The sequence below is a fragment of the Oryzias latipes genome (genome assembly GCF_053564925.1).
Source record: "Oryzias latipes strain Hd-rR chromosome 1 unlocalized genomic scaffold, Olatipes_Hd-rR_3.1 chr1_Y_3".
Taxonomy (NCBI): Eukaryota; Metazoa; Chordata; class Actinopteri; order Beloniformes; family Adrianichthyidae; genus Oryzias; species Oryzias latipes.
This window is the reverse complement of record NW_027616337.1, coordinates 5,797-32,737: the sequence shown is the minus strand read 5'-3', so window position 1 is coordinate 32,737 and position 26,941 is coordinate 5,797. Positions and strand designations below refer to the sequence as shown.

General features: G+C 41.1%; 1 long non-coding RNA gene and 1 other non-coding gene across 3 annotated transcripts; one reads left to right on the top strand and one right to left on the bottom strand.

Moving 5' to 3' along the window:
* Window positions 1–2,267: 2,267 nt before the first annotated feature.
* Window positions 2,268–2,339, bottom strand: trnah-gug (transfer RNA histidin (anticodon GUG)). Its single transcript has one exon. It is a non-coding gene; the product is annotated as a tRNA-His (tRNA).
* A 12,093-nt stretch (window positions 2,340–14,432) lies between these two features.
* LOC144990508 (uncharacterized) lies at window positions 14,433–18,224 on the top strand. 2 transcript variants are annotated; one of them, XR_013654478.1, is made up of 4 exons: window positions 14,433–15,847; window positions 15,957–16,029; window positions 16,140–16,206; window positions 16,300–18,224. It is a non-coding gene; the product is annotated as an uncharacterized LOC144990508 (long non-coding RNA). The 2 variants fall into 2 exon arrangements; XR_013654477.1 differs by lacking the exon at window positions 14,433–15,847 and having other exon boundaries at window positions 15,854–16,206.
* The last annotated feature ends 8,717 nt before the right edge of the window (window positions 18,225–26,941 follow it).

Genomic DNA, 26,941 nt, shown 5'->3' with positions numbered 1-26,941 from the left:
CCATTAGGTGTCCCAGGCCAAAACAGACGCAAAACCCTCCGTTTGATGAACGCTTTGTTCAAGACCGACAGGTGAACCTATTAATTTTTATTTATACTGTTTTCGTACATCACAATGTCACAGGCCAACAGACACCCCTCCGTTTTCTGAACGCTTTGTTCAAGGGCTAAAACGGGTGAACCTTATTACACTTCCGACTCCAATAACTGGGGTATGATTCGCCGCCCACTCACTCGAAATCTCCTTAATTTAATTTATTTAATATGCAGAATTCATAAAAGGTTCCTACTTACAGTACTATAAGTGAGGCCTCAGGAGACGTCGACCATTTGGAGGCGGTCCCCGACTTTTACGCCGAAATTCTCAGGAAAATACGTAAAATTCACCACAATAATCCGGTCCGGTTCGGTCCGCGTTCCCCCACTCACGTCCGGGGTCACCAAGTTTGTAGGAAAAAATCTGTTCGCTTTTCAGATCTTCCCATGTGTGTTCAAGAAATCGGGAGAGATAAAAGCAGACCAGGTTTCGACCGGATAAAGATACAAAATGTTTTATTTCCCTAACAAAAGTTTTAAAACAAATTAAAACCGATATCTGGGTTCTCAAAGATTAAGCTGCAACCTAATAAAGAATAAGATGTAAAAACATAGATTTCTTCAGTAAAAAACTGTAAATGAAGTTAAGCAATACGATTCCCTATTTTTTTTTAATGGAGCAAAAATTGTGGAAAATCCTGGAATATCTTTAAAAGTTCAAAGATTTGAAAAAAAAAGTCAGAGAATGAAAATGAATAAGCAAAAAAAACCATTGTAAATAACATTGTAAACATTGTAATAGTAGAATGGCTAAAATAAGTTAAAGTTTGTAGGAGTTAAGCATTAAAGCTGAAATTGTTGAAAAAAATCGCTGAACTGTTTAAAATTTGAAGATGTTTCTGAAGAAACACAATGTTTGAGAGTATCATATTGGTAAAGCTACATGTTCTAATTTGATAGAAAATCCACTTTTTTCAAAATGGCAGCTTTTCTATTGATTTCATCTCCATAGCAACCATTTTATGTCTGGGTCGCCTGGGGATGATGAACAAATCGACGTCAGTTTCAGACTAATCGGAAAAGGAAACCTTTGGATGTCCTTAGCAGTTTATTTGCTAACCACGCCCACATTCCTTATATGTCCAGATCCAGTGAATTTCAATATGTTCAGTTCCAGCCATGGATGAAGTTTATTGCAATATTTACTTCAGATTTTGTCATAAAATGGCCACCAAACAGTAGATTGTGTTGACATCCCATAATGATTTCTAAACGTATTTTATAGTCCAAAGCCTTTTGATCATTTTAATGTTTGAACGGTGTCTCTAGCTACAAGTATGTTGAAGTTATAATGGTTGAAAGAGACAAAGGTTTGCAAGGATTCTCCATGTATTTCAATGTAGCACAAATCTTGGAAAATCCTGGAATATCTTGAAAGGTTCTAGGATTTGAAGGACCAAAAGTAATAGCTGAAAGGATTAAGCTGAAAGATCTGAACATTGTAATAGTAAACTGGTTAAAATGGGTAAAAACTGAAGTTTAAAATCGCCTCACATTTAGGCACAAAATGGCCGCCAAACCGTAGTTGGTGATGTCATCCCATAATAATTTCAAAACTTATATTGAAGTCCAAAGTCTTGTGAACAGTTTAATGTTTTAACGGTGTTTCTAGCTAAAGGCATGTTGAAGTTATAATGGTTGAAAGAAACAAAGGTTTCAAGGATTCTCCATGCACTTTAATGGAGCAAAAATCTTGGAAAAACCTGGAATATCTTGAAAAGTCGAAGGATTTGAAGGGCCAAAAGTCATAGCTGAAATAAGATGAAATAGTTGAACATTTTAATAGTTGAATGGTTGACAAATTGGAAGTGTCCGAACAGGGTCTTGAACCAGGGACCTCATGCACCATAATTTCCCTGTGTATTTCTATGGGGGGAAAAATCCCAGAAAACCTGGAATATTTTAAAAAGTTGAAGGATTTGAAAAACCAAAAGTAATAGCAGGAATAATCTGAAGGAGCTGAACATTTTAAAAGTTGAATGGTTAAAATTTTGTAAAATGTTGGCATATTTTGTACTCTAACAGTAAAGTGCATGCAAATATTTTTGAGGAAAAAAATTAGTTGCTAAAGGCCAGAAGCTTTGTTTGAGGGTGCTGGTTATTTTTGATGTGTTACTTTGAGGCACTGGATTGTTTAGATCCATGTACCATTGCTGAGTAAAGAGAGTTTCAAGGTTCTACTGAGATTTGAACTCAGACTATTGGATTCACAGTCCAGCGTGCTAACCATTACACCATAGAACCCTATGTATACTCACATTTTACAGGTTAAAAATCCCAACGACGAGTATTCAGTAGATCCGGTACTAAAGGTGCTTTTTTTTTTTTTTTATTCAACATGGTGGCCTCTTCCAGAGGTCAAATAAAACAGATCAGAGCAGAAAGCCTCTCATGCTGGACATATTTTAAAAGTTTAGCCTAGTCTGTTTAGCTTAGTCATTACCTTTTAAATTGATGCCATCTTTTATTTGGTGTAATCACAAAATGGTCAGAACCGCTCTTAGTCTGGCTCGTCACCTAGGACCTGTCTGGCATGGGAGACCCTAACAGGGCCATCTGTCCCAGACAGCTTAGGTCCTCGGATCACTCAAGCTGTCAAACCCCCCCACCACGATGATGTGGCGGTTCACGGAGGGGAAAATTTGGCCCCTTTTTTTGTAAAGGGGTTTGATCAGTCGCTATAAAATATTCCCTGATGTGAATTTATGTTAATTTAAAGTTCTTTGATTGGTTTATAAATTTTTGTATGGTCTTGTGCCTTCATGTTTATCTGATATGATTTTAAAGTAGGAACCCTCGCAGACCCTCAGGCCCTCTGATACCGATACCCTCTGGAACAGCCTCCCAGCATGCCTCAGGGCCGCAGAGACTGTTCATGTTTTTAATGGAAGGCTCAAGATCTTTTTAATCTGCTTTCAGTTGAAATTTAGGAATTTATTTGATATTTTAATCATTTATGTTCTCTTTTTACTCATTTTATGTTTAGTTTTTAGTTTAGTTTAGTTTAGTCTGTATGTATATAAGTAAATATATATATTACTGTTAAATATCTGTCTATTAATGTTTATTTATGTATTAATTTGGTTATTGATCTATTTTAATTTACATTAGTAACTCCATTGTTTTCCTCAGAGGGATCCTTCACATCAGTGACCGAACCTTGTCAGTGAACTGGTCACTGCAGTTGGATCTCCCAGGTCTGGCTCTTAATCTTAGATCTGGGGGGTCCTGTGGTAGTGTATTGTGTGCCCTGCACCCAGAAGGCGCTGACCCAGGAACCCCTGCCTCAATGCTAGCCTTGTCTGCTAATAATCTCAAACTAAAGTTGTTGTTTTTTTTCCCTTAATCAGTTTTTAGGATGAATTTAATTTGGAAATCTTGAACTATACAGTCAGTAGTTCTTGGTTGGGTGGGGGAAACTGAAGAACTCAGAGAAAAACCCACACGAGCACGCTAATGTGAGGCTGTAGCTGACCGTCACGTTAGCGTGTCGCACTTTTTTATGTTTGGCCTAATTTTGGGGAATAGTGAATAAAGTGGATGTTGGTGGAGTTTCAGTCAATTAGTGACTAATTCAGAAGGTGAAGAACAGCTACCAGTTAAACAGGGGGGCGCTTTCTGGCTCCTCTCTCTCTGTATGGGGTGGGTGGTGTGGGGCCTGGGGTGTCGGCGCCTTGGGGGACGGGAAACCTGGGCTGGGGGGACCTGGCCCTATGCTGGGGGGGGGGGGCTGGGGGGGGGGCTGTTTGACCACCGGGGGACAGTCTACCAGCTGTCCCCGACTTACCCCCTTCCTCATATAATCTCATATTAGGGTGAGGGGGTGGGGGGTTTAACCTGCAATGCACCTTGGGGGGAGGAGCTACTTGGGAGTGGTCCCCCTCCCATGGTTGCCGTATGGAATGGGCCCCCCCTCTCTTGGTTTTATTTGCACCTTAGACATGTAGGGCCCTTGGTATGGGGGGTGCTTGGACATCACTGCTAGCAAGCAGCAGATGTCTTCTTAGCACCCTACCTGCCAATTTTAACCGCACGTTAGACATTTAGGGCCCCTTGGTTGGGAGGGTGAGGGGACATCACTGTGAGTAATCAGGAGGATGTCCCCTCAGTGCCCCTCCCACCAATTTTAACTGCACCCCCTTAGTACACACACCCTTTACTCCTCCAAATATACATTCCAACATATACACACATACATGCACACCCTCACAAACCCACACGCATTTCACAAAGAAGGTGGGACTTTGGACCATCTGTCCCCTACCCCATCCCTGGTAGGGGGAACTGGGCCCTTGGCAACGGTGGCTGCGTCCCCTGGGTTCTGGTTTTCTGGGGCCGGCAGTGTTCTCTAAACACTAAAACAGATGTTTTCTTTTCGACAGAGTTGGACCTGACATTTATAACCTTGTCCAGTGCCGTCTCTGTGGAATGATGTGATCTAAAACCAGATTGAAATTTTTCCAAAATATTATTTTTATTAATAAAATCATTTAGTTCAATAAAAAGTAGTTTTTCTAAAATCCCACTTAAAAATGGCAGGTTTGACACTGGTCGGTAATTATCTAGATTCAAAACATCTAAACCACTGTTCTTCAGAGTGGGTCCCACCGTAGCAGTCTTTAAGGATCTGGGGAAGATCCCAGACTGAAGAGAGCGGTTAACGATATTCAGGAGTTACTCCTCACATGAGGAACACACTGACTTAAGAAGAGAGGTGGGGATGGGATCCAGAGAACAGGTTTTACTTTTAAGTTGGGAAATCACTTTCCGAAGATTTGTAGCATCATCAAGGATAAAAACCCCTAGTGTGTTCTCAGAAGGCCAACAGAATACAACAAACTGAACTGTTAGTGGTTGTTGGGTGATATTAAATCTAATATTATTAAATCTGATATTATTTATCTTATCAGAACATCACTTTGTTTATTTTTTAATTTTTTTGTGTGAATCATGGATATTATTTGGTCAAAAATGCTTAATAGCTCTAAAGATACTAAAGCTTATATAATACAGTTCAGACATAATCTTTGTTGTAGTAGGACAAAGGATCATTTTCTCTTGAGATTTTGCTGATTTGGCTCCCTCGTGTCCTTTTTACCATGAAGATTGAGATCTGAAGACTGCTAAAATTACATGTTTTTAAATCTGTTTCAAAAATGAACTTAAAACTCGACTGGAGTAAAATGTGAGTTTATGGATACCTGAGTTGATCAGATTTGATTTTTATTCTTTATTTTAAATTTCAGTTATATTTTTTCTGTGTTTAGCTCCTAAAATTGACTTTCTTTTTGGCCTTGTAATTTTGGTTCATATGTAAAATGAAACAAAATTAAAAGTTTTTTTAATGGAAATAGCATCTTCTGGGAACAGTGGCTATCTACACAGAAATATTGGCATTAAGCTTGCATCTGTTTATAGTTGTCAAAGAAACAAGTTTTAAAGTGTTTTACATGATAAAGGGAAGAACTGCAGGAAAAGACATGTTTTTAGGCTGAAAACAATGAAAATCTCATAGAGATTTATTGATTAACTCAAGGGGATGTTTGCCTTTTCAAACCAGATGGTGGCGCCTTCTTACCTCACATCCCAACTGTGACAAACCCTCTTACATATTTACATTTTATACACTGATCTCTATGCATATTTGTTTGTATCATTTAAAACATGATCATTATCATTTAAACTACTATTTCCAGCTCTTAGTCATGGGAAGAATTAAATTCTTTATTTTAATGACTTTTAGGTTCTCCATATTTTTCCACCAAAGCAGTTTCTGGAGAACCGAGCAACACAGAAGCTTTTGTTTGTTTGTTTCAGTTGTTGAAACAAACAAACATAATTTTATACAGAGTTGGAAACAATGAACATAATGCAGTCAGATCACCTTAAGGCAGGCAACTTTAGAGACACCTTTAGAGATGCATTTGCCTGCTTTCCGTTCTATTGTTCAAAGATTTAGTTGTGATCTAGAATCTCTGCTCAGGTGGTTTTGGGTTCACTTTGCATTCTGCTGAACCTCACAGAAAAGCAGCTCCTGCCCCAAGAACACCCCAGTTCTGCTGACTCAGCAAACCTCAGGCCATCCTCTGTTCCCAGGAACCAAGGAAGGAAGGGGTTCTGTTAAATTTCAATTAAGAAGCTCCTGAAACTGCATTTCATTTGGTAAGTTACACATTTTTAATTACAATTTCAGAATGACCATCAGCTTTTCACCGGGCGCTTTCAAACTTTCACAAATTGCATCTGTATGCAGTTCACTTTTAGAGTGGGTGAGCTGCAGGTGGACTCACTCAAAAACACAAATCCAACAGAGACTTTATGATGGGGTGATGCTTCTTACCTTTAGGACTCACATAGTGACAGATTATTTTGAGTATTTTCACCAAAAAATATTTAGAGGAACATTTGTTTGAAGAGGTGTTTGGATCTAAAGTTTGACAGAGTTGTGGAGTGTTTGCAGTGCTGAGGCAGCTGGGTGTTGCGTAACACTGCAGCTCCCTGACTACACAATGCAGTAAATGCGACCATCTTCCATTACGGGCGTGGCGTAGTTTTTTTTTTCTCCTTTCACCTTCCAATTGAAGCCCTGCTGACATGCAGCTGCAGGGCTGCAGCACATCTTCAGGTTTTGATCATCATGAGTGAAGTTAACTGCTGCACTGGGGATGCTGGCCCTCAGTGAGGCTCAGATTAGACTCCACTGTGGGGACAGAGAGAGTCTCCCTGCTGACGGGGCTCAGGTCTGATTCCACACACAGTTCACATCATTTTTAACAGATGTTAAAGCTATCATAAGCAGGTTTGGACAGCATGACCTTGAACATTTAAAAAAAAAAAAATTCAAACTAGAGGCAATGTGAACAGATGAACTGCACGTGGAAAGTCACAAGGTCAACACACAGAACACAATAACAAAAAATTCCCTTAGCTTTACAAGGAAAAAAACGAGAAGTATCCAAACCACTGATGTTTTTTTGAAGATGCTGAGGGAAATGAAAAAGCTAAAACATTTGAAAAATAATAAATTTACCTGCTGTTGATTAAATGATAGAAAATATATAAAGGTAATTGACCACATGGTATTACTAGGCAGTAGGAACGTATAAAAGTTCAAAATGAAATTAATACCAGTGCAAAAATTGTCACAAATTGTCTTCCTCCACCCATCGGGTCATGGGGGCAGCAGTCTAAGAAGAGATGCCCAGACTTCCCTTGCCCCAGCCACTTTCTCCAGTTCCTCTGGGGGGACCCCGAGGCGTTCCCAGGCCAGCCGAGAGACATAGTCTTTCCAACGTGTCCTGGGTCTTCCCCGGGGCCTCCGCCCAGTGTGACATGCCCGGAACACCTCTCCAGGGAGGCATCCGGACTAGATGCCCAAGCCACCTCAACTGGCTCCTTTAGATGTGGAGGAGAAGCGGTTCTACTCTGATGATGAAGCCAACATGACAACATCATCTGCAAAGAGCAGAGAAGAAATCCTGTGGCCCCCAAACCAGACCCCCTCCGCCCCCTGGCTGCACCTAGAAATTCTGTCCATAAAAACTATGAACAGAACCAGTGAAAAAAGGGCAGCCCTGCCGGAGTCCAACGTGCACCGGGAACAGGTCTGACTTACTGCCGGCTCTGCGAACCAAACTCTTACTCCGATCATACAGAGACTGGACAGCCCTCAGTAAGGCTCCCCGGACCCCATACTCCCAGAGCACCCTCCACAGGATACCACGGTGGACGCGGTCGAACACCTTCTCCAAATCCACAAAACACATATGGACTGGATGAGCGAACTCCCACAATCCCTCCAGCACCCTAAAGAGGGTGTAGAGCTGGTCCACTGTTCCATGACCAGGACGGAAACCGCACTGTTGTTCTTGAATCTGAGGTTCGACTATCAGTCAAACTCTCCTTTCCAGTGCCCTGGCATAGACTTTCCCAGGGAGGCTGAGGAGTGTAATTCCCCTGTAGTTGGAACACACCCTCTGGTCCCCCTTCTTAAAGAGGGGAACCACCACCCCTGTCTGCCAGTCCAGTGGTGCAGTTCCCGACTGCCACGCGATGCTGCAGAGATGCGTCAGCCAAGACACTCCCACAGCATCCAGGGACTTGAGGTACTCAGGGCGGACTTCATCCACTCCGGGAGCCTTGCCACAGAGGAGCTTGTTGACTACCTCACTGACTTCAGTTTTGGTAATAGACAGCCTCACCCTAAAGTCCTCCTTCTCTACGTCTTCAAAAGAAGCGTGTCAGTGGGATTGAGGAGATCCCCGAAGTATTCCTTCCACAATGTCCCCAGTCGAAGTCATAGCCCCCCACCTGCACTGAAAACGGTGCCTGTAGAGAACTGCTTTTCCCTCCTGAGGCGACGGATGGTTTGCCAGAATTTCTTCGAGGCCAACTGATAGTCCTTCTCTATTGCCTCACCAAACTCCTCCCAGAACAGAGTTTTTGCATCCGCAACAGTCCGGGGCGCAGCTCACTTAGACTGCCGATACCTGTCAGCTGCCTCTGGAGTCCTGCAAACCAGCCAGTCCTGGTAAGACTTTCGTCCGCTTGACGGCATCACTTACTTCTGGTGTCCACCACCGGGTTCGGGGGTTACCGCTGTGACAGGCACCAGAGACCTTGCGACCACAGCTCCGAGCAGCAGCAGAGACAATGGAAGTGGAAAACATGGTCCACTCGGACTCGGTGTCTCCAACCTCCCTTTGTACCTGTTTAAAGTTCTCCCAGATGTGGGAGTTAGAACCCCCTGATGAAAGGATAGAACAAGGACCCGATTACGTCGCCCGGATTGGCGTCACCGGGGCCCCACTCTGGAGCCAGGCCCGGGGTTGGGGCTCGCAGGCCAGCGCCTGGTGACTGGGGCTCTTCCCACGGGTCCTGGTTGGGCTCAGCCCGAAGGAGCGATCTAGGATCACTCTCCCATGGGCCCACCACCCGTGCAATGTGGTTTGGGTGGCAGTCTAGGGCGGGTGCCTCAGCGCCCCAAACCCCGGTCATGGAACTTGGCGTTTGAACTGTTTTAAGAACAAAAAATGATGAATATTAGAGTAAAATTAAACAAAGATGAATTATTACAAAGACATAGCTGAGGTAGTTTTTAAACCATTGATTCTAGTATAGAAAATCAATGCTGAAATATTAAAAGGTAGAATCCTATATTTGCGTGAAAGACTCAGTCTCTTTAAAAGAAGTTACATTTCTAAAAATACAAGAACACGTTTACATTAAAAATACATCCAAAAACAAGACAACAGGACCAAACACCAGGAAGAATTCACAAAAAAATACACATTTATATTCTTGTTGTTTGAAATGATTTTTAATTGCTGGTTCTTTTTTGCCAGCAGAGTTTGACATTTGAATGGTTTCAGTCTTAGAGGGAGAAAAGAAGTAATGAAATAGAAAAGTAACCAAACCAGTTACACGTCTATATCTGTTGCTTACATTTTTTTAGTTTTGATGCATCTGCAAAAACAGCTTGAACCGCATCCCGACAGGAGCTGTTCAGCTTTACCAAAACCCCGAATGTCAAGACGGAGTTCTGCCCTTCTCGTCCCCATTTCTCCGCCCATCTGCAGCCTTTGTTCTTTTTTCTCTCTCTGCTCCTCTGTGGAAGTCAGTTCACCTCACGTGAGAAAAACAGTAAGGCAGAGAAATGTCTGGCCTCACACCTGACTGTTGATTGGTTCACTTCTCTGTGTGTGTGTGTGTGTGTGTGTGTGTGTGTGTGTGTGTGTGTGTGTGTGTGTGTGTGGGCGCGCATGTGTGGATACAGGGTGTGGTTTCCCCCTCAGAGACAGTTTGTTGCAGCAGAAGACAAGAAGGAAAAGCTACACTGATTCCTAAAAGTCCTGCTGCTTTTTTTACTTGATAATCAAGATAATACATGAGTATATTACGATATAAATAATAAGGGGGTGCTTGCATTTTCCATGTATATGTACGTATATAGTTTTTTTTTAAAGAAAGCTGACGGAGACCCCTCTGACATGAGAATGGAAGCACCGCAGCCTTTGATGTACGCTGTTAAAGCAGCAGACCCTCATCAGCTGATTCGCTGCGGTGAAGGACAGGAGTGGCTGGATGTGGCAGTCAGAACCGGCATGATGAGCTGGTGAGGTGCTGGTTCTGATCAAGATGGAGGGACGGTTTGGTTTTAGCCTGCAGGTTTGCCGCAGCAGCTTCTGCTTCTGGCTGAGAGGAGCCCAGTCTGTGAGCGCTGGGATGCTGAGTGGGGCGTGGCACCTTCCTTTTTTCTCACTTTATGTTCATGCACACGTGTCCACGGCAGCTTTGCACCTGCTGTGTGGGAACAGGAAGAGGAAAATGATTGTCTGAAGCTGGAAAATGCATCAAACACTTGAGAAGTGAACCTTTCAGTTTCTCAAAGTGTAGATGAAAAATGGTCTGTATCTTTGAGGGAAAATGTTTCCCTGTCAGCTGAAGTGGTCCAGAAAGGCTGCCAGGATCCCCGCTGAGATGCAGGAGTAAATAATTCATGAGGTGTGGCTCTCAGAAGAGGAGAAACTGCCCTGAAAGGAACGGAGGGAGGGAGGAGGATGGGAGGCAGATTGGCGGGTGGGAGAGAGGGAGGGATGGGGCAGAGGAGAGGTTGGTACTGCAAAGTCACAGGAGGTGAGGGTTAAGAGGAGGGGAGTCGCAAAAATGCAAGGGGACATATGGGGAAGGAGGGGTGAGATGACAAGTGAGGAACTGAAAATGCAAACGAAGAAGAGTGAAAAGAGTAAAGATCAGCCTCAGAAAAACCTGTATATATCTTTCTGTCCAGCATTATCTTGCAGAGGCTGCAAGTCTTTTGCCCTCTCAGTTACTGTTTTTTGCCTGAAAGTCCTTTGCTCATCTGAGCAGAATAATGGCGGGAGGCAGGAGGGGTCACCACAGAGCTCCACTTTTGCACTTTGTGAGAAATAAAGTTTGGCTAGTCTGCATTATTCAGCACAGACCGAAGAAACTAACCAGGGATGCCAGGACAGATGGATTTGAAGCAGCTTTCGGAGTTACAATTGTGGTTCAGGTAATTTGTCCAAAACAAGGTTTCTCTCTGGAAAAAGAGCAAAATTTCCTTAATTTTTCACATTAGTGAATTCCAGCGTTGATGTCTGTCTCTTGGCTTGACACGTTCTCTAGTTTTGTATTCAATCCCTTAGACGTTTCCTTTTAAAAGGGCTCAACATCCCTCTCCAAGCTAACAGAAAAGCTGTAGCATCAAGCTCCTCCACGTGTCTCTAAGGACTTTTGCTCAGCATCACAACTCAGGTAAACCTGTGAAAATCAGCTGCTAGGAATTAATCTGTCAACTGAAATCCATTTGTTCTGATAGTCTGTTTTTTTTTTAAATTAAAGAACTATATATTGTATTATCTATCTACATATTAAACAGGAGCATATATTTAATATTTTATTTTAAAATGAGTCATATAATGAAATTTCATTATGTAAACAATATATACACATTATGTTGAGCACATACTGTGTTACATCTGCTTTCCTGATCATTTTAAAATAAAAAACTGAACATATATATAAACAAAATGGCAATACTTAAGTTTACACATTTTAACATCTTACCTTCCTGGATACCTTCCAAGATTTTTGTTAATTATTTATTAATTTATTTAGTTTTTTATTCATTTTATTTTTTCTGCATTTGGCTTTGAAACAAGATGTTGCAACATCACATATAAATTTGGGCCCAGATGCCACCAGATGCTGAAGCAGAGTAAGGTCCCCTTTCAGCCCGGCTTGACCTGCTTTCTATTGTTCATATAAAATTAAAAAAGAAACAGGGAAAAAAAAAAGACTTTAACTAGTTTTCTGGATTATATGCACCATATTTTAATTATTTTACAGTTGTGCATATTTAAATATCATACAATATTTTAGTTAATGTGAATTTGCTGTTAAATTTCGTACATACCACATGTGTCAATTGCCTTTTTGTAAACCAAAATCATCAATCTTTTTCTTCACAGCAAAAGAAAATGGAGGTTTTTCTATGAAGTTACTTATTGGTCGAGCTGATTTAAAACAATTTTTTTGACATGGTTTGGTTTTGGCATGGTTTTCTCATGCTTTGTTCTCGCAGGTTAGCAGTTACTTCTTCCTGAGTCGGTCACAGCTGCCTGCAACCACTAGTTAAGTCTGTTTTTAAAGAGATGTCTTTTTGTGTTCTGCTCCAAGTTTGTCTTTCTTGGAACATTAAATGTTTTGGATAATGGAGAAACCAAAGCTTTCTGAACCACTGAACCAAAATGAATCAAATTGTATTGAAATAGTTCAGAGTTGTGAAGCATTTGACAAACTGACATATATTGACCAGACTAGAAAAGTGCATCAGAATGAAACAAAAAAGACGCAGCATGTCATGAAAGAGTGTGTTAAGTCATGTGTTCTTTCATAAATAATTATAATGTGGTTGTCACTTAGTAACATTTCATGTATAGTATAAAGCAAATACTGTTTGTTTGCAAGATTAGTTTAAAAAATAAAATATCGTTAAAATACCACATTTCATAAAAAGAAACAACAGTGAAATTCTTGAGCTATGCTACATGAATATTTAGGCATATCTGTCCTGAATGTGTGGATAAATGTTTTTATGTTAAAAAATGTTAGGATTGTAAATGTCAATGTCTGAACGCAAATTTCAGTAAATGAAATTTTCTACCAAACTGACTAAATTTTTTTCCCCTGTTTATAAATTAATGTGACCACAGCTCATCTAGTGAAGCTCATATAGTGATGGGAATTCTGGCTTTTCTCATTGAGAACAGGTTCTTCTGGCTCGGCTCACTAAGAGCCAATTCTGTGCTCCAAATCAGCTCTTCAGATTGTTTTGTTGTTTTAAATTATTTAATATCAATAAAAATGTAATATCATGCACAAAATGAATTGTTAATATTAAAAAACATGTTTTTCTTAATATGTTTTATATAAAATGCTTTTATTAGTTGCCTGCTGATAAAATGTAAAGATAAAACAAATTAAAATACAAAAAACTACAATTAAATTTACATAGTTAAAAAATCTGTTTTATTTTTTATCAAATTTAAAAAAAAACAACACAAAACACTGCAACATAAAATATAAATTAAAATATGCAAAAAGATTTGAATAAATCTCGGTTGGCAAGTTTCTCAGCTTCAGTCAGTAATGATCTGCTGTGGTTTTAAGATTCTCTCAGTTCTCAGGTGCAGGTTAGTTTATGAGTCAGTTCTAGATTAAATTAAGGGGAAATGGTTCCAGGTTTTACTTCTTTTCCTGGTGTTACATATTTTTTTCCACTTTATCTTTCTGTGTTGTTGTTTCTTCTTGTTACACTTGTCTGTCTGTCTCTTTTCCTCATGTGGCTACTGAGAGTGGAGGAAGCGTGCAGCTTATAGAAAAAAAAGATATATATATCTGCGACCGACTCATCATTACTCTCTGAACAAAGGAATAGTCCCAAGTGGGCAGAAATTGTGGGCCCCAGATGGGTTTGTCTGCAGTTTCCACTGTGGCCCCACCTGTGTTTGCCCACATTGGCTTAGTGCTCAGTGCTGTCCACCAGGCAGCTGGCTAGCGCCGCCCGGACGCTGTACCGCCTGGTCGACAGCACAGTTGTCCACCGGGCAGCTGTTTTATAATTGGTACGGAGCATATCTAGTATTGCTTAATGTTAAATGACTTTCCATTGAAATGATGAACATACATCATCATCCAATCATCCATGTCCCATAGTACCAATTATCTGTTAAAAAGAAAAAAAAACATTCTGGAAAAAGAATGTATTCTCCAGAAATCAAAAGGAAAGGTTAAAAATGAAACCAAAGAAGAAACAATGAAAGGCAAGTACTATGGGACATCACTGATCGGATGATCGAAAAACCAAATGTATGATCAAAAGTATCTATTCCAGTTGTTTCATTTTGTGAATTTTCATTTTTATTTCTGGAAATCGCTTTCCCATAGAAAAATATTCATGAACATTTTGGCCAAACAGGGTCACCAGGTGGTCTACAATCTTAATGTTTCATGAGGGCCACATGCGTACCTATACAGTTTTGCCTATTTGTTTTCCTGGAGACAGCCTGTGTCCACCAGTAAGGGCAGTTGTGACTTAGGCTGTTGATTTATTTCAAGCATTGTAGTCAAAGCAATAAAGAATTTACACATATTTATCAAACTCATTACAGACAAAAACGTCACTTAAATCATATATGCTTAATTAAATACAGTGATTATTAACTGAGTTATAAGTAGAGTTTGATTTATTGCTTGAAAAGGAGTGGGAAGAAGCAAGCTTACATAATCCCACCCCTACTCAGTGGGAAATGAAGTGGTTCTCAGAGTAAAGAGAATCGGAGAGGACTGCTTGCATCTTAGCTCCATCTTTCCCTTTGGTAAAGTTCCATTTAATGGTTGGTGGATCTTCTCTGACTGATTAGGACAGTTTTCATTTGAAGTAATATGGTTTTCACTCATGCCTTTGTTGTTCCTCCACCAGGGCTTCACAGTCTAGCTCCTCAAACATGTTTTTTGTTGGATATACCAAAATGTCACATTCAAGAACCAGGAGAGTGTCTTTTCCAGCTGGATGCTGTGAACTCTTTGTCTGAAGAAAGGCAGATGACACACCCTGAGCTGATAGAGCAGCTCCAACTGGGAGAGTGAACGATAGCCACCTTGATCAAGGGGCACTTCGGATGGAAGTCATTCTTCAAAGGTCAGAGAACCAAAAAAGTGGCGTTCCAGTGTGGAGCCACTTCCATCTGTGCATGTGTCCCTTGATCTTAATGAAGTCGGTGTAAAACAGTTTCATATCACAGCCCCTCCCTGCTCTCAGCTCCCTCCCACGCTCTCTGCCTCAGCCGACATCTAACAGCCAGTTAGGCAGCACGCTGCAGGTCCCTCATGCTCCAAGATTAACATGGCTGTGTCTTCATCGCTATGAATAATGCACATCACATCTAACAGGAATGAAACTCCCACCAACACCATCCTGGATTTCTCCTGAAAGCAACCGAACAAAGTCCAGCTCTGCTTGAGTTTGAAGAAGCTTCTGCTTCACGTGAGAAAAACGTTCTTTGTTCACAAAGCTTTTTGAAGACTCACACACTGGCGGCTGCTGTGCTGGTGAGATGATTGTTAAAGGTCAGTCATTTCTTCTTCAACCTGTAAGACAGTGTCCACAGTCAAAAATGGGGAAATCGTAGTGACAGTAATTTGCATTATTTTCCAAATGCCAGTATTAGCTTTTTCACATTGGATCTGAGTTGTGCAACTGGATAAAGAAATACTGACTGTTTCCAAACCCAATAGGATTTGTGAGGACAATGGCATTCTCTTTAGGCTGCCATGTTTGGAATTTTCCTCTGAGGACATCCAGGACAACAGATGGGCTGATAAAGGTCCCACTCAGAGGGACAATTCCACAATACCTGTCAGGTCTGAGTCTCAATAAGGAGCTCTGTGAGGATCAAAGACACTCATTTTCATTTTTTTAACACTCATTTTCCAGACAGACACACATCGAAGGCTGACCCTTTGTTCTCCAAGAGGTGTGTGACCAAAAGGCTAGGGTGGGGGTGAGCCAGGTCTCTTTTTGTTGCCATCGCATGATGTCATCAGACTGCAGCAGGGGGGGGCATGGTTTTGGCTGCGTCCTTGACCAACCTCTGTTGCATGGAATGACAGCAAGCTGCTAAAGTCGGAAAGGTCCAACTGCGTCAGAGATGTGCTTTCTCAAAAAGGTTTTTAACAAACCATTTTCCTTTCCTTCCTCTCTTTTCCTTACTAATAGACAAGTCTCCACCCCTTTGAGGCCAGATGTCTTATGCTTGGTTGAAATTCTCCTAACAGGTTTTATAATTCAAAGATGGTCGCACCTGTCTGTCTGCTAACACAAGCGTTTCAGCTTCTCATACAGATTTAGGTGAATGTTTCCAGTTTTATAAATGGTGCAAACATCTTTAGATAAAACTGTCAATCCAATGGAAAATAACATCACAAAGCAACTGTCTGCCATCTTATGTCCATTCACAGAGGAACAGTGGGAATGACCAGCACTACACAGCTTTTTGAAAGTACAGAGAAATACAGAGAACACCAGGTAACCACAGCTCTGGTTACATCGTTTGGATGTTATGTCTAAACGGCCTACACCTAACTCCCATTCATCCATCCATCTTGTCACTCTTTTCAGTGTCATATGGCTGTCGGAGCCTGTTCCGGCTACTGTTGGGCAAAGACGGGCTACATGCCGGAAAGGTCGTCGCTGGTTACAGGACCCGGAACTGTGATTAAACACAGAACTCTAAATACAAACGGAGACTTAGCAGTTTTTTCAGAAGGCTCAGAGTCACTTATTAGAAAGCTTTGGAATGGAGGTTCACTCTTAATTTCAAATTTAAAGTTGCACAAACAAAAAAGCCTTCACACGCGCACACACACTGTCACACAAATGACAAAAGAGAGGAAAGGTCATAGGGAAACGATTCTCATAGGTAATAACTGCAAGTGAAAAACAAAATAAACACATCCAGACTCATGTTTAGATGTTTAGAAATCCAGTTTCTGCTCAGGAATTAAAAAAAGCCTCCCTGAATCTTTGCTTGGGTTTTTGCCCAGCAACAGGAAGCTCTGTGCTGAAACAAGCAATACCTTAAAATCAGGCATCAATAAAACAAACACATTAGAATCAATTATATGATCAGTCCTAAACAATGCATATGTGTCTGTGAAATAAAGGGAATGGTCCAGGAAACTTGCTCGATTGTAGCTGTGTGTACACCATTGACTGTATAAGATAACTGGACTTAGTGTGACGTCATCCACGGAAAATTACTTGCTTCTGGCCCTAATGAAACAAAGTCAATTCAATCGCTATTGCTTTGTTAAAACCAGACGAAGTCAGTAAGCAGTGAGTGATCCAAGACTGTCTGAGTCTCGGATCACCAAAGGTCCCCCATTGGTGACTCTGTTTCCAGGCAAGAGCGCTAACCGTACAGCCCTGTCTGTCTGTCATTCACAGTAAATGAGAACTGGACTTAACAACCCCTCCCCCCTCACGTTCCAAATACAAAGCACCCGCTAGTCCCAAAAAGCAGAAATCCTATAGACTTCTATTGACCCTTGTGCTATCTTAGATGACCCCACCCTTACATTGACGTGTTCTCCCTACCATGACAAAGGTGGATAAAGGTGGAAAGATTTCATGTAATCCATGGACACCAGTGAGGATCAACAATCATTGAAGAAAAAAGGTTCAGAGCACTGTTTAGTGGGTCTAGATGACCCAACGTTAAAGTGCCTAGGATAGCACAAGGGTTAAGAAAAAAACAGCTATTAGTCAGTCATGATGTTAGACAAAATAATTCTTTCGGTGATACCTTTTTATGAACATGTTCTTGCTAATCCTATTTCTTTTAATGATATTTTTGCTTTATCGCAAGTTATTCAAGTAATAAACTGACAAACCAGATGCCACAAAGGGTGACTGAATGGACTTTATTTTGTCGGAACCAGAAGCAAGGCATTTTCTGTGGGCGTCCATCCAGTTATATTATATGGTCAATAGTCTGAGTCAACGTTTCTATGGCAACCACTCCTTCCAATCAGGAGTGAGCTTGATGGAAATCCACACCCCTACCACTGAAAGCGTCTTGGGAAAATCTGCCAATCTAATCAAACATTTGACCTGACACCTCATACTTTTATTGAAGCAACGAATTGACTGATTTATAACTTGAATACCTTTCACTACAGAAAAAAAAAATAGGGAAAAAAAATTAAGATGAGCAAAAACATGTTAAAAAAAGATGTAGCAGAGCAAGAATGGTTATTTTGACAAATATAATGATTGAGGAATAGCTGTTTAATTCTTTTGGAAATCAATGGGAATTTGGTCACTTGGGACCAGCGGGTACTTACTATTTGAAAGGTGAGTCCAGTTCTCCTATACAATCAATGGTGTACACCCATCCAACTTGCAGATACATGCTATTTTAAACGGACACAAACAATGTTAGGATTAAACTTTTATGAGAATTTTTCCTTTTTTATCTGCACAGAATCTGTGAGATCAAATCTGTAAATATTTTCTAATTAAAAACTGCCTTAATGATTGGCTCTGCAATGACTGTGTGTCTTTATTATACTTCTGCTACCTTGTCACATGCACACGCAGTTTCAGACATGTGCATGCACATACAGTACAAAACCCTCTGCATTGAGTATGGTGCTTTTCTGCCTTCCCTCCACTATGGGAGATAAATATTTAAAAACTTAACTCGCCTTCAGTGCGGACTCTTACGGTTTGAAATGTGTTCATGTGGCGATAATGGAAAGCTTGAGGTGTTTTCCAGCCGATCAATAGCTGTTCACAAGCTCACAGGGACACAGTATCTCAGGCTGCAGGCAGACTGCCAGCGGGCGGGAAATGACTCCAGTCAGCACTTTAGAAGACGTGCATGTGCCGAGGACAAGCATGTGCACACACATTCCTGAAGTATTTGTGATGCTGATGAGGAGGACAAAGCAAGGCCTGCACAGGTGCTGCCCCTTAATGGCTTAAAGATTTGAGAAATTTCAGGTGAACCTGCAAAGAGCATGTATGGATTTAAGCAGCAGACCAGAGGCGGTAACAAGAAAATGAATAATCTGTGGCCTGCAGACTTAGATATGCTTGGATTCTCATAAGGAGCCTATCAAATGTGGCCTTTAATCACAGAGAAGAGCAGTGGCACAATAATTCATGTCGTGAGTCAGAACCACCTCTGCCTCAGAGAGGCAATGGATTTATTAAAATAGTCATTTGTGTGACATTTGTGTCTCTGATTAAAGCAAAACCTTTGTGGCGGCTAGTTATGCACACACGGACATCTTGGGAACATCAGCGCCATATTAGTCCTCCAGTATAACCTCTGAGTGATCAGGTTCTGAAGGATATCCTGTAATCGCCCAGCAGTAGGAGAGTGGCAGTTCACAGCTGAGCTTTATGCAATTTCTGCAGCATTCAAGGATAAAATGACTGTTGTGACTCATGGGAGACAGCTGAGGAAGGCAGTGTTGTTTATCCCCACCAACCTGACCACACTAAGACCAGCATGGCGGGGGGGGGGGGGTATGAGAGCAGCCGGGAAAAGCAAATCTGGCGGCAGGACAAACGGGCCAAATGGATGACCGAACATCAAATATTTGTTTCAAACAAATATTGTAATACTGTACATCCTCTCAGCGCACAATCTCCAACAAGAATGAGTCATTTCAATTAAACACCTTTTAAAAAAAAAGATTCTTCAGGATTTACCTTGTTCTGTATTTTCCGTGATCACAATACAGTTGAAACATTAAGGCCTTCAGAAATGAAGAATATTCCTCAAATGTCCACATGGCACAAAGGAATCCACAAGCAAGTCCCCCATACTTAGTTCTGCCCAACAACAATGTTCCAAAAAGGGGGTGAGACAAAGTAAAATTGGATTTTGTCAAGTTCATCTATCTGACAATCAAAGACCCCCCTAGTTGTGTTCAAATGTGAGCTCTAGCATCAAATTAACTAAATTAAACAGCAAACTCAAAAAAGCCTTTTGAAACCAATGGGTGTGCACTTTTAGTATAACTTCTGAACATGGGACTTATGGGGAAACAGTTTTCCTTCTGAATTCAGACTCTAGTCGTCATTTGACAAAGCAAGCTGAGTGTTGGAGCTCAAGTTAAACATTTGTTCTCTCTCTCTCTGTTTACAAACTCTCAACTGGACTCCCAACTGGGAATTGAACCTTCTTTGCAGAAAGCATTCATTTGGAACCTGAGCCTACTGATGAAAATTAGACAGAGAGACTCAAAAAGATTTGGCTAAAATTGAAATATACCAAATTATAAATCAGCCCTCAATGCTTTAGTGTTCAGAATTGGAACAAGAAAAGGATTGCGTGATGGATTATTTTTAGTGGTCTCTGCTCTGCCTGCTTGTTGTTATCTTGTGGCTCTTCTAATAAAGTTTTATTGATTTGGCTTTAAATGAAACAGATTAAAGGAAGAAGCTGCTAAACCCTGAGCACACCTCTCCTTTTGAGCAGTTTTCGGACAGACCTGAATGTGTTTTGCATTTTGATGATCGTCTGTGTTTGTCCTTGGGGTGTCATTGTATTTCTTGAAATAAGAAAAGCAGACAAATTTGTGCATTGAGGGCTGTGGGTGGTCTCTTAATGTGGACAAAAAATCTATTCTTCTCCTAATTGTCCAATGAAGGTTCATCCTTTCTAAGTAATAGTTTGTTGCAGCAGACAAATGAGCTGTGAGAGGTCGTCAGCTGAGTGCAGCAGATAGCATCTCACCCCCACCTCAGAGGTGTCCAGCCGCCCTGCACACGTCTGCATGTTTGATATCTGTATGCTCTGAGGAGCGTGGGGGTCATTCATCAATAGAGGCCTCTGGAGGCAGAAAATCTTTACTGTTTTTTTGTGGGGGTAGGACTGTGAACCACGTTTTATACCCTGAAAGAGAGCAGACAAGAAGTGGGAGGGGGGACACATTAGACTGACACATGCTAATCAATGTAAACTAAAAGAATACCACAGTTTATGAGTGAAGGTAGTGCAGACAATATTTAACTTCTTGTACAGAAAATAAAACGGAAGAAAATAATTTTCTGATGAAGAAGATATTTGTGTTAATACCCGCTACCGGCTTATCATCCTGGAGATGCTCTTTATTCTGCATGGCAGAAAAGTCTCAAAACCACAGACATGCTACAGAACTCCAGCAGAACTGCAACAGAAGTCCAGCAGAACTGTAGCAGCCTTCCAATACAACTTTAGCAGAATTTTACTAAAACCTCATCAGAATGACTGCAGCAGAACAGGTGCCTGCTCACCTTTGTAATGTTTGTATTTGCCCAGGAATGTTGTATACTGAACATGTGTTTGTCTTGTATGCATATAAGTACTGTATGTGCGTGTGCATCTGTATTTTGTACTTCAGTATGTACATATGTGAAGGTTTTTGCAAACAGATACAGTACATACCAAAAGTTTGGACACCACTTCCAATTCATTTGAAGGTGAGTCTGTACTGTATGTTTGTAGTTATTCGGTGTATGGATAAGTTTTTCTTTGGACACCACTTTGATAAACATCGGTAACGCTTCATAATAAGAGTTCTTAATAAACCATTTACAAACATTAACAAGCACTGTTAATGTTTTATTAAGCTGCTTATAAGTACATTAATTAGCATTTGTAATATCTTACAACTGACTTACAAGTTTAAATAAGCTGTTTATAAAAACAGTGCTTGTTGATGTTTTATAAATGGTTTATTAAGGACTCTTATCATAAAGGGTAACGCTTTATTATAAGAGTCCTTAATAAACCATTTATAAGATATTAACAAGCACTACTAATTTTTTATTAAGGCGCTTATAAGTACATTAATTAGCATTTGTAAATGTCTTACAACTGACTTACAAGTTTAAATACGCTTGTTATAAATACATAAAACTTTTCCAACTACTAAAGGCCCGTACACACCAGGACGAATTTCACCAGCGATATTCGCCGACATTTAACGCCTTGTGACTAAACAAAGGGCACCAATGTGAGTGTGCACACCGACGCGAGAAAACGCCACGCGTCAAAGCGTCACTTTTTAAAAAAACGCCTCGGGTTCGTTTTTTTGATTTGACGCATCGCGTCGAAAACTATACGACCAATGAGAATGGCGCAATGGCACACGTGTCTGGAGCTTCTGAAGTTACAGTAAAACACAACTTGGGGGCGCTTAAACACAAAACTGCCTTTCTGAGCACATATACCAGCGAAAAAGATAGACTCCAAGTAGCGTCTACACTGCCGCGAAGAAATAATGACGGACATTCTGAAATATCCCCGAACCAAGCACCAGTTGGAGCAACTGGTGCTTGAAATATTCATGTTTTCTTTGTATGATTCTGACAAGCGCGTAAATACTTGCTCTTTTCTTCTGAGTGAAAAGTGACTTTAAGAAGCGTAAAGTTGCACAGCGCCACCTTGTGTACAGGAGTATTTCTGTTTTACATTAAGCGCCATCTAATGTCAGGGAATGAAATTGCATGTTCGCTCGGCTCATCGTCAGCGAAAATCACCTGGGTGTGAACACAAAAAACGCAGCGAAAAACGCTGGCGAATAACGCCTGGCGAATATTCATCCCGGTGTGTACGGGCCTTAATAAGACATTAACAACCATGACTAATGTGGTATGAAGCTGATTATAAAGACATTTATAAGCATTTATTAATCATTTATAAAGTATTTTTTGGCATTTGCAATTTTATACAAATACCTTATAAGACAACAATGCATGTAATACTTGTGTTCTTGTTAACAGTTTATTGAGTGTTTTGCAGCCCCCCCAATCTAAAGCGTGACCAAATATTTACAAGCCATTTATAAATGGCTTGTACAGGATTAATAATAACAGTTCCCATGTTAAGATGGACTTACATTTTTTTAAGTCCAGCTGATATGACTCAACCTCAACACTACACCACCTGGATGAACGAGAACCTTCATTGACAGTTTGAGTCAATGAAGAACCATAAAGAACCACAAACTACAGAAAATGAAAAATTATCTTTTTTACTTTAAACAGGCCACAAACATATAGCAACTCAACACATCACAACCACATTGTGAACGAAGAGACACCCGTACTGCCGTTTACAGATTGTGCCCTACTTTATATAACATTTTGAACCAAACCACTCAGAATCTGCCCTTACCAAGGGTTAATAACTTTCCAATTTTTTAAAAAGTGTAAATTGTGTCTCCAAACTTTAAATTCACATAAATTATGTCGATGAAACCCTTTGTAAAGTCATTGAGCTTCTTTTTGGACTGTGCAGTTGTTTCAGCTCTGAGTTTTTCTTTGGGGCTGCAATGGCAAGTTCTGCCACCGCAGCCCTGCAAACAATTGTTTTCCGATCGACTCCCACTTTATGAAATGCTGAGGACAATGTACGTCCTTTGTTGTAGGCCTTGTTCACCTTTTGGTAATGCTCTACCACCTCATCAGGGACACGTGCTGAAATATAGAAATGGTGGTCAAGCAATGAATTTAAATTGTGTACTCTGCAGGTTTGCATGACATATATTAACTTATGTGGTCCAAAATTTTTCCAACTGCATTCCCTTAACCTTTTAATCAATATGCTAACAAACTTAAATTTGACCCTGATTGTCAAACTTATATGTTCCTGATAATATGGTCTGGCACAGTCTGTGTGCTGCCCCTTAGAGGTTGAAACAAGGTACTAAGGTTTAATTTCACGATTGTTGAACTCATACAAGTCTCATCTCATTTGAAAAGTTTCACGTCATGCTTGGCAGCTCTAGCATAAAAGCCCTGGCCACCTTAAAATGTGTAACGGTCGGACATGGAAGTTACGCACCAGTTGCAACTGCAACTGGCATTGAATCCAGCAAACTCTGTCCTTTTGGGATTTGCAATGAAGATTCACTCGGGATTCTTTGCTTAATACATCAGACTTTATTAATTCAATTCAATTCAATTCAATTTTATTTGTATAGCCCAAAATCACAATAACAGTCGTCTCTATGGGCTTCGAAGTAAAACATGAAATCAAAAGGATCACGAATACAAAGAGTTCAATAGAAAAATACTAAAATGAACTAACAAACTGACTAAGCTATACTGGCATCCCTGCCCTTAGACCCCCCTTCGCGGTAAGGAAAAACTCCCCAAAAAACCGGATTCCGGAAAAAACGAAGAAACCTCAGGGGTGCCCACATGAAGGAGGGATCCTCCCCCAGGACGGACAGGCGATTTACCAGAACTCTTAGAGAAGAATTAACTTATCTAAATCTACAACTACATATATAAAAGTCCAGCAGACGAGCTTCATCCAGCCGTGGTTGTGGGGACAGTCAAAGGCGCGAGTCGAGCCGGAGACAGGAACCACAGCCAGGTGTAGGAGCAGGAGCAGAGACGAGGTACTCGGTCAGGCACAGAGCAGAGACGAGCCAGAGATGAGCCAGAGACAGGATCCACAGCCAGGTGTAGGAGCGGGAGCAGAGACGAGGTACTCGGTCAGGTACAGAGCAGAGACGAGCCAGAGATGAGCCAGAGGCAGGATCCACAGCCAGGTGTAGGAGCAGGAGCAGAGACGAGGTACTCGGTCAGGTACAGAGCAGAGACGAGCCAGAGATGAGCCAGAGGCAGGATCCACAGCCAGGTGTAGGAGCAGGAGCAAAGGCGAGGTAAACGGTCAGGAACTGGAGCACGGATGAGCCAACTGGAGTCTGGAAGCACTCCCACTCCCCAGGAGGGGAGAGGAAAAGAGGGACAATACATGAATCGCACTGCACCAAACAGAGGCATGGAGAACTAAATAATAAATTATGATCAAGAATAGAGGAGAGGAAGGGTAGAAGTAAAAAAGGAAAGAGGACAGAACCCCAGTGCACCATAGTTACCCCAGCTTCAACTTCTAGCAGCCTTTTAAAAGAAATAGTTTTTATTAAGTTTAATTTAAACAAACTAACATTAAGTTAAATAATCTCTGAATACTAACTAGTCTGACAATAAGCTTGTCCAAAGAGGAACGTTTTCAGTCTAGCTTTGAATGTAGAAACTGTGTCGGCCTCTCTTACATGAGCTGGGAGTTTATTCCATAAGACAGGGGCTTGGTGGCTAAACGCTCTACCTCCAACCGTACTTTTACTAATTCTAGGAACCACAAGCAGTCCTGCATTTTGCGAGCGAAGTGTTCTGATTGGTTGGTAAGGGACTATGAGGTCCTTAATATAGGACGGGGCCATTCCATGTAAGGCCTTATAGGTTAACAGGAGGATCTTGAACTTAATTCTAGAATCAACTGGGAGCCAATGGAGCGAAACTAACACAGGAGTGATGTGATCTCTTCTGCTGGTTCCAGCTAACAATCTAGCAGCTGCGTTCTGAACAAGCTGGAGACTTCTTAAGGAACTCTTAGGACACGCTGCTAACAAGGAGTTACAGTAATCCAGCCTCGACGTAACAAATGCATGGATGAGTTTTTCAGCATCACTCTTAGAAAGTATATTTCTGATCTTAGCAATATTCCGCAGGTGAAAAAAGGCAGTTCTACATGCCTGAGATATGTGAGCCTTAAATGATAAATCCTGGTCAAGTAAAACCCCAAGGTTTCTAACTGTGGAATTGGGGGCTATACTTATACCATCCAGGGAGACTATCTGAGCAGACAGAGCATCTCTGAGGTTTTTAGGACCAAGTATAATGACCTCAGTTTTTTCTGGGTTCAAGAGGAGGTAATTAATTGTCATCCAGGTCTTGATGTCACTGATGCAGGCGTTCAGTTTCTCTATCTGGTCATTCTGGTCAGGCTTCATGGATAAATACAACTGCGTATCGTCGGCATAACAATGAAAATTAATGCTGTGTTTCCTGATTATGTTTCCTAGGGGTAACATATAAAGCGTAAACAAGATCGGTCCCAAGACTGAGCCCTGTGGGACTCCATAGTTGACTCGAGTGCACTGAGAGGAATGGCCATTTACATTAACGAACTGATACCTATCAGACAGATAGGATTTAAACCACTGGAGAGCAGATCCTCTGATCCCTATGTCCTGCTCTAATCTATGGAGTAAAATACCGTGGTCGATAGTGTCAAAGGCTGCACTGAGGTCCAACAGGACCAGAATAGAAAGTAGTCCCTTTTCTGAGGCCAATAACAAGTCATTAGAGACTCTAACTAGTGCAGTTTCCGTACTGTGGTGAGGTCTAAACCCCGACTGAAAGTCTTCAAAGTGGCTGTTGTCCTGTAGGTGGCAGTAAAGCTGCTTAACTACAACTCTTTCTAGGATTTTAGAAATAAAGGGCAGGTTTGATATCGGTCTATAGTTGGCCAAGATGCTAGGATCCAAACTGGGCTTTTTCAGAAGAGGTTTAACAACTGCATATTTAAAAGACTGTGGCACGTAACCCGTTTCCAGAGAGGCATTTATCATTGTTAATATGGGATCATTAATTAGGGGAAAAGTTTCTTTAAAAAGTCTAGTGGGAATTGGGTCTAACAGACACGTTGAGGATTTGGAGGACGTAATAATTGATGTTATTTCCGCTTGATCCACAGCAGTGAAGCAGTCCAATGTTACAGAGGTTTCTATGGATGCCTCCATTTCTACCGCTTCGGCCTGCTCTGGGCTGATAGTAGGAATAACTTGATTTAACTTATGTCTAATATTTGAGATTTTACTATCGAAAAATGTAAGAAAATCATCAGAGCTGAGAGAAACAGGAACATGTGGTTCTACTGAGCTCTGACTGCGAGTTAATTTAGCTATAGTGCTAAAAAGAAATCTTGGATTGTTTCCATTCTCTGATATTAAGGTTGAATAGTACTGGCTTCTAGCTCTACGCAGAGCTTTTTTATAATTTAATAGGCTATGTTTCCAGATATCCAGAGACTGCTGGTATGATGTTAGTGTCATTTTATCACTCAGACACAGGGATCCTGCAAACCCTCAGCTGTGCCAGCAGCCCCGCCGTTGAGCATTGTTGAGGCAGTGTCTTGAGTCAGCGGCTTGAAACAATAAAGTTCTGGACCATGAGCACCTGCCTCGGGAGAAGGTGGCATAGAAAATCCTCAACCTCCACAGAAAGTTCTGTGATGAAACTGGCATCACTTTGTTCTGAATCACTCTTCATACTGAAGATTCAGTGTGAGTGTAACCTACCCTAGCCCGGCCACTTATTTTTTTTCTTTCATTTTTTAAATTTGGGCTGGGAGTGGAGTCAGCCTCCAACTGTCCTGCAGGACAGTCCCATGTTATGAGTCTAC